Below are 283 nucleotides of genomic sequence, written 5' to 3' on the forward strand. Positions count from 1 at the left end.
TGAGGATGGGGATGAGGATGGGGATGAGGATGAGGAACAGGATAGGTTGAGGATGTGTATGAGCATAGGACGAGGATGAGAACGAATATGGGATAAAGATGATGAGGAGGGTAGGTTGAGGATGGGGATGAGGATAGGATGAGGACGAGGATGAGGATAGGACGAGGACGAGGATAGGATGAGGATGACGATAGGATGAGGAATTGGAGGAGGAGGATGAGGAAGAGGATAGGATGAGGACGGGAATAAGGATGAGGATGAGGAAGAGGATGACGATGAGGAA

Source organism: Lupinus angustifolius, chromosome LG20, assembly GCF_001865875.1.
Source record: "Lupinus angustifolius cultivar Tanjil chromosome LG20, LupAngTanjil_v1.0, whole genome shotgun sequence".
NCBI lineage: Eukaryota > Viridiplantae > Streptophyta > Magnoliopsida > Fabales > Fabaceae > Lupinus > Lupinus angustifolius.